The sequence below is a fragment of the Rattus norvegicus genome, chromosome X, assembly GCF_036323735.1.
Source record: "Rattus norvegicus strain BN/NHsdMcwi chromosome X, GRCr8, whole genome shotgun sequence".
NCBI classification, from domain to species: domain Eukaryota; kingdom Metazoa; phylum Chordata; class Mammalia; order Rodentia; family Muridae; genus Rattus; species Rattus norvegicus.
In genome coordinates, this window is record NC_086039.1 from 91,606,344 (window position 1) to 91,618,638 (window position 12,295).

A 12,295-nucleotide genomic window follows, 5' to 3' on the forward strand; every position below is an offset into this window, starting at 1 on the left:
GTGCAAGAGTGTGTTCGCGCCAAGTCTTTGCCCACCCTGGGACATGCCAGTGAGATCATGGGTAAGCGACCAATCAGGCGTGGACACGCCATGCTAGGGTTTTATAAGCAGCCCCTTTCTGGGCCCCAGGGCTCCTCCTCTTCAAGATGCAATAAATGCTTTGCTGCAGAAGGATCCTGGTGTCCACATGCGTTGTTGCTGGCGAGACGATAGTGCAGGACATTTGGTGCCGAGACCCGGGACAAATGCCTCACCATCGCCGGCGCTGAGGAGACCCTCCGCTCGAGGAGAGGATTCAGAACTGTAGGACGAAGGTAGGCTCTGAGAGGCATGTTTGGTCTTGATCTCTCTCATCTCTCTCCCCCATTAGAAGGCACAGTGGAAGCTCTCATCCTTGTTTTGACAGCGTTCATTCTTTTTCTTTTGGTTTCATTTTGTTTCCATCAGTGGTCGTGTTAGCCGATTTTGCCGCTGCCGCTAGACACAGTCAGATGGACGTAGATAAGCCGCGGTGCCTCTCCTATGTCTAAGCTTCTCCTGTAGATAAGGGAGCAGTATGGGAGCTTCACATTCAGTGGTCACAGCGCTGCAGTCTGTCTTAAAGCAGTGCGAGCTAAAAGTCTCTACAAAAACCTTGGAATGTTTTGTTAAAGAGGTCGATTGCGTAGAACCTTGGTACGCGTGTTCAGGGTCATTGACCCTCGCCTCCTGGGAGAAATTAAGAGGAATTTAGTTAGGGAACAACAGAATGGGAAATTGAAAGTGGGGACCATGGCATTATGGAAACTGGTGAAATCGTTCCTAGAAAATGAGAAATGCCGGCCAAAAGTAATAGCAGGACAGGGGGAATTATAGGAGTTACAGGAGAGCATGTCAGAAACAGAGCGAGGTAATAGACTAGAAACTTTAAGAAGGAAAGGTGCCCCTAAGAAAAGAGGCCCTTCCAAGGACCTTGGATCCGAGGAAGCAAGAGATAGGGGAAAGGACGCTCTGGGAGAGAAACAGGGAAAGCAGGAGAAAACTCCAAAAAAGAAAAGCCTTTATCTGGTAAAGGAGTTAGAGGCTTTGGGGCTTGATAGTTCAGAAACAGACGAGCTTAGCCCTCTGAGGAAGAGGATTTAGAAGATGAGGCAGCTCGCTATGAAGAAGAAAGATACCACCCAGATGAACGACGAGCTAACAGCTTGGGTAAAAAACAGAAGAAAGTGGGAGGTGGAAACCATGCAGTTTCCTGGCCTATAGGCCCAGCACCCCTCCACCTTATATGGAAAGATTTTACTCAGATTCCTTCCTCACTAGAGATGAACAGAAAAAGATATGCCAGGCATTTCCGGTGTTTGAGGCTGCCGATGGAGGCCGTGTTCATGCACCAGTAAAATATATTCAAATTAAGGAACTTGCCGAGTTGGTCCGTAACTACGGAGTTAGTGCCAATTTTACTATTTCTCAAGTCGAAAGGCTTGCCACTCTGGCCATGACTCCAGGAGGCTGGCAGACAACAGTGAAGGCTGCGCTCCCTAATATGGGGCAATATATGGAATGGAAAGCCTTGTGGTATGATGCCTCTCAGGCGCAGGCAAAAGTCAATGCCACTGCTGAAGGCGATCAAAGAAATTGGACACTTGATCTGCTAACAGGACAAGGGTAGTATGCCAATAATCAAACAAATTACAACTGGGGAGCATATGCTCAAATCTCCGCTGCTGCCATTAAGCCGTGGAAGTCACTTTCCAGGAAGGGAGAGTCTGGGGGACACTTAATAAAAATCATACAAGGCCCCCAGGAGCCATTCTCAGACTTCGTGGCTAGGATGACAGAGGCAGCAGGCAGGATCTTTGGAGACCCTGAACAAGCAATGCCTTTAGTGGAACAGTTGGTCTATGAGCAAGCCACACAGGAATGCAGAGCAGCTATTACACCTAGGAAGAGCAAAGGGTTACAGGACTGGCTGAGAGTTTGCTGAGAACTTGGAGGCCCGCTTACCAATGCCGGCCTTGCGGCTGCTATCCTACAGGACCAAAAGCGCTCAGGTACAGGTGATCGCAAGGTCTGCTATAACTGTGGCAAACTAGGACATTTAAAAAGGGGGTGCCAGGCCCTCACAAAGAGGAGAGCACCAGGACTGTGTACTAAGTGTGGGAAAGGCTATCATTGGGCCAGTGAGTGTCGCTCAGTTAGAGATATCAGAGGCAGGCTTATTCAGCCCAGACCTCCCCAGGCAGAAGGAGTCGAAAACACTCCAAAAAAGGGGTATCCGGGCCCCAAGTCTCAGGGCTCCAAAACATATGTGACCCCAGCTCACAGCAAACAGACACCATGGTCCGCAGAGCTACAGAAGGCTCAACAGGAGTGGACCACCGTTCCACCACCCAGTTCATGCTAATGCCGCAGATGGGTGTGCAACCTGTTCCCACCGACTACAAAGGCCCCCTACCCGTGGGAAATGTCGGCCTTATTTTGGGTCGATCTTCCTTAACCTTAAAGGGACTTATTGTTCACCCTGGAATAATAGATCAAGATTACTCAGGAGAACTTCAAGTTCTCTGCTCTTGCCCTCAAGGCATTTTTTCCAACTCCTCAGGATTGCCCAGTTGATTATCCTTCCAAGTTTACATGATCATTTTCTTTCTTCTGGGGTCCCTAGAGACACTGCGAGGCTTAGCTCTTCCAGGACTGATTCTGCCTATTTAATAATGGACCTTAATTCCAGACCCCCTTTAGAGTTGAATATAGAAGGGAAAACTTTTGCGGGAATTTTAGATACAGGGGCTGATAAGAGTATTATCTCCTCCAGCTGGTGGCCTAAGGCATGGCCTGTCATTCGATCATCCCATTCCTTACAAGGACTAGGGTATGAGGCCAGCCCCACTATCAGCTCACGCTCCTTGATCTGGCATGCTCCAGAAGGCCAATCAGGAAGGTTCATTCCTTATGTCCTCCCTCTTCCTGTTAATCTTTGGGGGAGGGATATCTTACAGGGTCTAGGACTAACATTGACCAATGAGTATTCTCAACGAGCTGTTGAGATTATGAAGAGAATGGGTTACAAGGAGGGGAAGGGATTAGGAAGAAAAGAACAAGAAAGATTAGAACCGGTTCCACAAGAAGGTATTGTAGGAAGACCGGGCCTGGGTTTTTCCTAGGGGCCATTGAGGGTTCTATGCCTACACCCTGGCTCATGGAGGAAGTCATATGGGTTCCTCAATGGCCTCTATCCTCTGAAAAATTGGAAACTGCCACTAAGTTGGTTAATGAACAATTACAGCTTGGTCATTTAGAACCCTCTATTTCACCATGGAATACTCCTATTTTTGTGATAAAGAAAAAATCAGGAAAGTGGAGACTTCTCCATGATTTGAGAACCATTAATGCACATATGAGTTTATTTGGCTCGATCCAACGAGGCCTACCCTTGCTCTCCGCCTTACCTAAACAATGGAAGATAATAATTATAGATATTAAGGATTGTTTCTTTTCCATCCCCTTGTGCCCACAAGACAGACAGAGGTTTGCATTTACTATACCAGCTATTAATCATCTTGAACCTGATAAAAGATTTCAGTCGAAGGTTCTGCCTCAAGGCATGGCCAATAGCCCCACTATGTGCCAACTATATGTGCAACTAGCCCTTGAACCTATAAGGAAGCAATTTCCATCTTTGCTTTTGATCCATTACATGGATGACATTCTCAGGTGCCATAGAGATTTAACAAACTTACAGACCTCATATCCAATCTTTTTTTTTCCTTTTTTTCTTTTTTTTCTTTTTCTTTTTTTTTTTTTTTTGGAGCTAGGGATCGAACTCAGGGCCTTGCGCTTGCTAGGCAAGCGCTCTACCACTGAGCTAAATCCCCAACCCCCCTCACATCCAATCTTAATCAAAACATTGGGGCAACGGGGACTACAAGTCGCTACAGAAAAGGTTCAAATTGCAGAAATTGGCTTATTTCTGGGATCTCTCATTTATCCTGAAAAAAATAGTTCCTCAGAAATTAGAGATTCGTAGAGATCATTTACATACCTTAAATGATTTCCAAAAATTATTGGGAGATATAAATTGGCTGAGACAGTTCTTAAAGTTTCCCTCTGCTGAGTTGAAACCTTTATTTGATATTTTGGAAGGGGACTCTCATATCTCCTCTCTGAGAGCATTGACGCCAGCCGCAAACCAGGCCTTACAAGTTGTAGAAAGTGCCTTACAGGATGCTCAATTACAGCGCATTGATGAAACCAAGCCCTTTGATTTATGTGTTTTCAAATCTATACAATTACCAACAGCTGCCTTGTGACAAAATGGGCCTTCATTGTGGATCCATCCCAATGCATCTCCTGCTAAGATTATTGACTGCTATCCCGATGCGGTTGCTCAGCTCTCACTGCGCGGGTTGAAGGCAGCTATTACTCATTTTGGAAAAGAACCCAAAATTCTGGTAGTACCATTCACAGCCATTCAGGTACAAACTTTAGCTGCTACCTCAAATGCTTGGGCAGTGTTAGTTACTTCCTTTGCTGGACAGATTGATAATCATTATCCAAAACACCCGATCCTACAATTTGCCTTAAGCCAAGTCATTGTGTTCGCACACATAATGTCTCAGGAACCACTTGTTGATGGGGCTGTAGAGTATACAGACGGTTCAAAAACTGGTGTAGGTGCTTATGTGGTCAATAATAAGGTAGTATCTAAGCAATATAATGAAACCTTACCCCAAGTTGTGGAATGTTTAGTGGTGCTGGAGGTCCTCGAGGCCTTCCCGGGCCTGATTAACATTGTATCAGATTCCTCCTATGTAGTCAATGCAGTTAAGGTTCCTGAGGTGGCTGGATTAATTAGACCTCCCAGCAAACTTGCTCAAATTTTTCAACAAATGCAATCTACCCTTCTTGGCAGGAGATCCCCTGTATTTATAACACATATTAGAGCTCACTCGGGCCTTCCTGGTCCAATGTCCCAAGGAAATGACCTAGCAGACCAAGCTACAAGAGTGATTGCAGTTGCCTTGTCCCCACAATTAGATGTATCAAAAGAATTTCATAGACAATTTCATGTGATGGCTGAAACTTTACGCTGCCGATTTGCTCTGACTAGAAAAGAAGCTAGGGAGATAGTTACTCAATGTCAAAATTGTTGTCAATTCTTGCCTGTACCCCATGTGGGAGTTAATCCATGGGGAATCCGACCGCTGCAGGTCTGGCAAATGGATGTTACTCATATCCCTTCCTTTGGAAGACTTCAGTATCTACATGTTTCTATTGATACATGCTCTGGCATCATGTTTGCTACACCTCTAACAGGGGAAATGGCCTCGCATGTAATTCAACATTGCCTCGAGGCATGGAGTGCTTGGGGTAAACCCAAACTCCTTAAGACAGACAATGGACCAGCTTATACTTCTCAAAAATTTCAACAGTTCTGCTGCCAGATGGAAATGACTCATCTGACTTGTCTCCCGTATAATCCTCAAGGGCAGGGCATTGTAGAATGTGCCCATCACACTCTCAAATCCTATTTAATTAAACAAAAAGGGGGAGTCGAGGAGGCTCTACCCTCAGTACCAAGAGTAGCTGTTTCCATGGCACTCTTCACCCTTAATTTTTTAAATCTTGATGCCCAAGGCCATACTGCGGCCGAACGTCACTGTTCAGAGCCTGATAGACCAAAAGAGATGGTAAAATGGAAAGATGTTTTGACTGGTCTATGGAAAGGCCCGGATCCTATATTAATAAGATCCAAGGGAGCTGTTTGTGTTTTCCTGCAGGATGAAGACAATCCGTTCTGGCTACCAGAATGACAGACACGAAGAATTCTGACACCTGGAGATAACTCCCGGATGGACCCCTTGGAAACTACCCCTAGCCCTCCCAATGCCTCTTTGGATCTGGGTTCCTAGTATATTGGGAGAATACAAATGGGCAATTTTGTCTGCCTTTCCGAAGCCCATACCTGTCCGTCATGATGCAGTTGTTTTCCCTAAGTTTTTCACGACCAACAAAACCTTAGGACTGCCGTACTTACCATATGATCCTACCTGGGCTCCTCTGGGGGAAAATCGTTCCTTATCAGAACAGGGCTCTCTCTCTTTTCGGCTTGAGGAAACAGGGGGATGCATCGCACTTACAGGTCAGGCCTTGGGTATGTTTGATGTTCACAATGCGGGCAGGGTGAATTTATCCCAGGATACCAGTAAGTCAGAGGTAAAATCACAAGAATGACCTACTGCCAGGAGCCAGTATGGATTAATGGTACATTTCCATCACCTAACCTCACAGAAGGAGAACGCCCCCGTCAACCCAGAATAGCCCCCTATTGTTGCCCCGGAAATGAGGGGCTGATGCCTCCCTGGCCTGATTGTCAATCATCCTTTACTCGTTGGGCAGATCGGGATAGAACTTTTTCCCTCTCCCCCGGTATGGGAGGTGGCTCAGGAGAGGAGTCCACTATACAAGGACGCTTTAAACAGAACTTCAAACGGAACCCTTTTGATAAGTGGGTGCTTTGTGGGGTCAATGGTAGTTGCACGGATCTTAATCCCTTGGTCTTCGTCCAGGGACGAGCCGTTGGAAAGGCCTCCTTTACTGGTCTTAAGAACACTTCCCAGAATATGAACATCAAAATCCAAGCGCCTGATGGGACTACAACTGTCCACACCAATGCTACTATGGAAATCACTAGGTTCAATGAAAGTTTGGTGAACCAGACTATTTATCCACCTACCCCAGTCTGTGTTTACCCCCCTTTCTTGTTTATCCTTTCAAATGATTCATTTGAAGCCTGTTCCAATGATTCTTGTAGGATGTCACAGTGTTGGAATTCAAAGTGGGCTAATCGTGCCATGGTTGCTAGGGTCCCACAGTAGGTTCCAGTCCCCGTGGAAACCCCTTCTACCTTGTCCTTGTTCAGGCAGAAGAGAGACTTTGGTATAACTGCAGCCATTGTGGTGGCTATCTCCATTAGTGCAGTTGCTGCAACTTCCACTGGGGTTGCCATGGCAACCACAGTCCAAACAGGCACAGCCCTGAATCAATTGTCAGCCACAGTGGCGGATGCTGTTGAACTTCATACCTCCGCTAGTGCCCAGTTGAAGGGCGGATTAATGGTTGTTAACCAACGCCTCGACCTGGTAGAGGAAAGATTTGATATTCTCTTTCAATTGGCCCAATTTTGATGTGAGAGAAAATTTGGGGCGCTTTGCATTACCAGCGTACAATATGAAAATTTTACCCGAGCAGCTAATCTGTCTAGATGATTGTCATTGTACCTTGCAGGAAATTGGTCAGCAGGATTTGACGAGACTCCTGAGTCTTTGAGGGCAGCAGTGTTGGCTATCAACTCAACACGAGTGGACCTGTCGCTGATGGAGGGACTCTCTTCCTGGATTTCTTCAGCCTTTTCTCACTTCAAAGAATGGGTGGGGGTGGCTCTGTTGGGTGCAGCCCTATGCTGTGGATTAGCATTCATGCTATGGTTGGTTTGCAAACTCAGATCTCAACAGAAACGTAACAAGGTCATTATCACTCAAGCACTTGTGGCCATTGAACAAGGGGCCTCTCCTGAAATTTGGTTATCTATGCTCAAGAATTAGTCGGCATCTGAGTTCTCTGCTCTTGCACCCCACGGATTTGTGGATCCATTGCACTGGGATGAGAGAGACTCAACGATCATTCATCAGCCCTTGCACATCGCTGAGGTTTCCTCATTGCACGTGATAGGGTGATCATGACTTCCCCACTAATTCATTTTTTGGCTGGCCTCTTTTGTAGAGTTCGCCCTAGGCAATTTAGCAGTTACTGTCACACGGTACTCCGGTATCCAGAGACGGGCAACTTTCCTCATGCATAGACCAACCTAACACATGGGGCCCGGTGGCGATAGGGTTACCCTATGACGGGTAAGGCTGTGACATTGGTGGAACGACCTAAGACAGGAGCCACAGCAGATGGACGTAACTGCAGAGGCCTAGACCAGCCTCATTCTAAGAAAACAAAAAGGGGGTGATGTGGAAAGCCGTGATAGCATTCACCATCGCAAGATGGCGCTGGCTTCCGCTGTACCAGCCCGACCTCTTTTCAGGAAACAAGCTGTGCGCGCATGTGCAAGAGTGTGTTCGCGCCAAGTCTTTGCCCACCCTGGTGCGTGCCAGTGAAATCATGGGTAAGCGTCCAATCAGGTGTGGACGCGCCATGCTAGGGTTTTATAAGCAGCGCCTTTCTGGGCCCTGGGTCTCCTCCTCTTTAAGGTGCAATAAACGCTTTGCTGCAGAAGGATCCTGGTGTCCGCGTGCATTCTTGCTGGCGAGACGATAGCGCAGGACACCTACAGAACTCCAACCAGATTCAACTGGAAAAGAATGTCCTTCCCTCACATAATAGATAAAACATCAAACACAGAAACAAAACAAAAACAAAGAAAGAATAATAAAAACACTAAGAAAAAAGGTCAAATAACATATAAAGGCAGAACTATCAAAATTACACCTTATATTTCAACAGAGTATATGACAGATATCATATAGACCATAAAAGAACACAAATGTCAGACAAGGCTACTATATCCTGCAAAATTCTCAATTACCAATGATAGAGAAACCAAGATATCCCATGACAAAAACAAATTTACACAATATCTGTCAAAAATATAACCCTACAAAGGATAATAGATGAAAATCTCCAACAGAAGGAGGGAAAGTACACACTAGATAAAGCAAGGAAGCAATCCTCTCGCAACAAATCCAAAAGAAGAGAGCCACACAAACATTATAACACCTCTAACAACAAAAATAACAGGAAAAATCACTATTCCTTAATGTCTCTTAACATCAATGGGCTCAATCCCCCCTCAAAATAAAAGACATAGACTAAGAGACTGGATACATGAATTGGACCCAACATGTTGTTTCACACAGCAAACATAATGTAGTAACAAAGACAGACTTTACTGCAGAGTAAAAGGCTGGGAAAAAATTCCTGATCAAATGGTCCAAAGAAACAAGCTGTAATAGCCATTCTAATGTCAGATAACATCATCTTTCAACAAAAAGTTATCAAAAAAGAAAAGGAAGAACACTTCATATTTATCAAAAGAAAAATCCAACAAGGTGAACTCTGAGTTCTGAACATCTATGCTCCAAATGCAAGGGCACCCACATTCATTCAAGACACTTTACTAAAGCTCCAAGAACACTTTCCACCACAAAAATAACTGTAGGGGACTTCAACACCCTACTCTTGTCAATAGACAGATCAGGGGAACAGAAAATAAACAGAGATAAAGTGACACTAACAGCAGTTATGAAGCAAATGGATTTAACAGGTATCTATCTATAGAACATTTCATCATAAAACAGAAGAATGTACCTTCCTCTCACACCTAATGGCCCCTTTTCTAATACTGACCACATAATTGGTCAGAAAACTAGCCTCAATACATACAAGGAGATTGAAATAATTCCATGTTTCCTATCAAATCATTCAGGACTAAGGCTTGTTTTCAATAGCATAAACAAAAGAAGGTCACATGCAAATGGGAGCTGAACAATGATCTCCTCAACGATAACTTTGTCAAGGAAGAAATAAAGAAATGAAGGACGTTTTAGAATTTAACGAAAATGAAGGCACCCAAATTTATGGTATACAATGAAAGCAGTGCTAAGAGAAAAGTTCATAGCTCTGAGAGTCTCCAAAAAGAAATTGGAGACAACAGACACTAACAGCTTCACAGCATACCTAAAAGCTCTACAACAAAAAGAATCAAATTCACCCAAGAGGGATAGATGGCAGGAAAAAATCAAAACAAAAGGGACAACCAAGTTTCCACCAAGTGAAAACAAAAAGAACTATACAAAGAATCAACATAACCAGGAGCTGGTGCTTTGAGAAGATCAACAAGATAGATAAAATTTTAGTACACCTAACCAGAGAGCACAGAGACAATATCCAATTACAAAATTGGAAAAGAAAAAGGAAAATATAACAATAAAAACAGAGGAAAATTTAAACAAAATCTTTCTACAAACCCAGCTCTACAAAGGATAATAAACGGTAAAGGACAACACAAGGAGGCAAGCTACACCCTAGAAAAAGTAACAAACTAATTGTTTTGCAACAAAACAGCACACAAACATAATCTCACATCCAAACACAAATATAACAGGAAGCAACAATCACTGTTCCTTAATATCTCTCAACATAAATGGACTCAGTTCCACAATAAAATGAGAAAGATTAACAAACTGGATATGCATTGAGGACCCAACATTTTGCTGCCTTCAGGAAACACACCTCAGAGACAAAGACAGACAGTACCTCAGAGTAAAAGGCTGGAAAACAACTTTCTATGCAAATGGTCTGAAGAAGCAAGCTGGAGTAGCCATTCTAATAGCACATAAAATCGATTTTCAACCAAAAGTCATCAGAAAAGATAAGGAAGGACACTTGACATTTATCAAAGGCAAAATCCACCAAGATGACCATTCAATCCTAAATAACTATACTCCAAATACAAGGGCACCTACATACATAAAAGAAACCTTACTAAAGCTCAAAGCACACCGTGAACCTCACACAAAAATAGTAGGAGATATCAACATCCCACTCTCATCAATAGACAGATCATGGAAACAGAAATTAAACAGAGACATAGACAGACTAAGAGAAGTCATGAACCAAATGGATTTAACAGATATTTATAGAACATTCTATCTTAAAATAAAAGGATGTGCCTTCTTCTCACCATCTCATGGTACTTTCTCAAAAATTGACCCTATAATTGGTCATAAAACAGGCCTTAGCATACACAGAAAGATAGAAATAATCAAATGTGTCGTATCAGATCATCACAGGCTAAAGCTGGTCTTCAATAACAGTAAGGAAAGAATGCCAACATTTACATGGAAGTTGAACAATGCTCTCCTTAATGATAATCTGGTCAAGGAAGAAATAAAGAAAGAAATTAAAGGCTTCTTAGAATTTAATGAAAATGAAGGTACAACATACCCATACTTATGGGACACAATGAAAGCTGTGCTAAGAGGAAAACTCATAGCTCTGAGTGCCTGCAGAAAGAAACAGGAGAGAGCATATATGAGCAGCATGACAGCACACCTAAAAGCTATAGAACAAAAAGAAGCAAACACACCAGGAGGAGTAGAAGCCAGAAAATGATCAAACTCAGAGCTGAAATCAACCAAGTAGAAACAAAAAGGACTATACAAAGGATCAACAGAAACAAAAGCTGGTTCTTTGAGAAAATCAACAAGATAGATAAACCCTTAGCCAGGCAAACCAGAGTACATAGAGAGTATGTCCAAATTAACAAAATCAGAAATGAAAAGGGAGACATAACAACAGAGTCAGAGGAAATTGAAAAAATCATCAGATCCTACTAAAAAAGCCTATATTAAACAAAACTTGAAAATCTGGAGGAAATGGACAATTTCCTAGACAGATGCCAGGTACTGAAGTAAATTCAGGAACAAATAAACCATTTAAACAGCCCCATAACTCCTAAAGAAACAGAAGCAATCAATAAAATTTTCCCCACCCAAAAGAGCTCAGGTCCAGATGGGTTCAGTGCAGAAATCTATCAGACCTTCATAGAAGACCTCATACCAACACTATCCAAACTATTCCACAAAATTAAAACAGATGGAGCACTACCGAATTCCTTCTATGAAGCCTATTAAAAATGGGGTTCAGAGCTAAACAAAAATTCACAGCTGAAAAATGCCAAATGGCTAAGAAGCACCTAAAGTAATGTTCAACATCTTTAGTCATAAGGCAAATGCAAATGAAAACAACACTGAGATTTCACCTCACACCTGTCAAAATGGCTAAGATCAAAAACTCCGGCGACAGCAGATGCTGGCAAGGATGAGGAGAAAGAGGAGCCCTCCTCCATTGTTGGTGGGATTGCAGACTGGTACAACCATTCTGGAAATCAGTTTGGAGATTCCTCAGAAAATTGGACATTGCACTGCCTGAGGATCCATCTATACCTCTCTTGGGCATATACCATAAAGATACCCCCAAATACAACAAATAAACCTGCTCCACTATGTTCATAGCAGTCTTATTTATAATAGTCAGAAGGTGGAAAGAACCCAGATGCCCTTCAACAGAGGAATGGATACAGAAAGTGTGGTCAAAAACAATGATTTTATGAAATTTATAGGCAAATGCATGGAACTGGAAAATATCATCCTGAATGAGGTAACCAAATCACAGAAAAACACACATGGTATGCACTCATTGATAAGTGGAGATTGTTGAGGGGAAACAGGGAGGGGGACAATATTTG

The 12,295-nt window shown here is 43.4% G+C and overlaps 2 pseudogenes; both read left to right on the forward strand.

Moving 5' to 3' along the window:
- Nucleotides 1-556: 556 nt before the first annotated feature.
- On the forward strand, nucleotides 557-5,724 carry LOC134484195 (igE-binding protein-like; annotated as a pseudogene).
- Nucleotides 5,725-7,995: 2,271 nt separating this feature from the next.
- Nucleotides 7,996-12,295, forward strand: part of Tpi1-ps3 (triosephosphate isomerase 1, pseudogene 3) — a 73,565-nt pseudogene continuing 69,265 nt past the window's right edge.